The sequence below is a fragment of the Mus pahari genome, chromosome 3 (genome assembly GCF_900095145.1).
Source record: "Mus pahari chromosome 3, PAHARI_EIJ_v1.1, whole genome shotgun sequence".
NCBI lineage: Eukaryota > Metazoa > Chordata > Mammalia > Rodentia > Muridae > Mus > Mus pahari.
Genome location: NC_034592.1, coordinates 95533551 through 95534976, shown reverse-complemented (window position 1 = coordinate 95534976; position 1426 = coordinate 95533551).

Sequence of the window (1426 nt, the reverse complement as noted above, 5' to 3'; positions counted from 1 at the left end):
AGAAGCAGAGAAATATGCATTATTGAAATGATGGGGCACATGGATGGTCTTAAAAGATTAATATTGCATTCTTACATAGTGTAGTTTTATAAATGTTAAGTATTTTCTTGGTGTGCACAGGGCCAGAAATTTGATTTCTCTAATTTTATAATATAAACAACCAATAACTCTATTTTCTTTATCTCTGAACTTCAAATGGGTAAGGATCTGTTTTAGGTGACAAAGTTCATGTAAATTTACAATATAGAATGAGCTTTAGAAATGAAATGTTAGAGAGAGGAGGTTTCTAATTTTATGGCCTTTAAGTAAGAAAATAAAGAAAAGAAGGCAAGATTATAGTTGACAGGTGTCCTCGAGGACAAAAATAACTCAAATGTTCTTTTAGAATTAAGCCCAAGTTTTGAGGAAGAAAAGAGGTTCTGAGATTACTGAATCTTCCAGGTGCCAACTCTTGTCTTCAAGATTCAGAAGACACAAGTCCTGTGCATCTCAATGTCCCTTGGTCAGTTCTTTGCCTCATTTCCTTCCTTGTTAGATTAGCTGTGTCAATTGTAAACACCATTTGGATGGGATTGGGGGTTCTTTAATTCTTTCTTGGTTCTAGTGTACCCATCTTCAAAATTATGGCTCTTAGGCCCCATATTGTTTCCTAACATGAAAATTTCTGTTGCCCAAACACTTGCTGCTCTTTCCAGAAATCACAGAACAGAGAATTTATACATACCCACAAAAGTTATTTTTATTTTTTGCTTTCTGAAACCTTGGAGCCATTACTATATTGTTTTGAATGCATAGAAAAGTTGTTTGACATGAGAGTTTTTATGCTTAAAAAGACATCCTTATTTTTCTGTTATTTTGTTTTTGTTTTATAGTTTTGATTTTTTTTTTAGTTGACAAATTTGTCCTTTGTTATAGAAAAGCCTGTGTGGTTCTGTTTAGCCGTAGAATTTTGCAGTATTCTGATAGAGGGCCTTTATAATGGCCTAAAAGAGCTTAAAAGATCTTTGATACTGTTGCCTCTTAGACCTTATCTACACGACCTTTGTTTCCTGCACATTTACTCTTTTTAACCTCCTTATGGTTCTTTGGAAATTGCAAATAAGTTCATACCTTAGAGTTCTTGCTCTTGCTCCATCAAATATCTCCCAAAATAGCTTAGTGATTTCTTCGCCATTCATTAATTTTCTCATGTTCCTTTTCATTTGAATGATGAACAAGAACTATCTCATGAGTCCCACTTTAGAATCACATTCCTAACCCTGCCCCCATTGCCCCTTGCTTAAGTTTCCTACAGAGTAAAACCAGCATTTGAAATCTGGTCTTTCTTTCTTTCTTTTTTTCTTTCTTTCTTTCTTTCTTTCTTTCTTTCTTTCTTTCTTTCTTTCTTTCTTTCTTTCCTTCCTTCCTTCCTTCCTTCCTTCCTTCC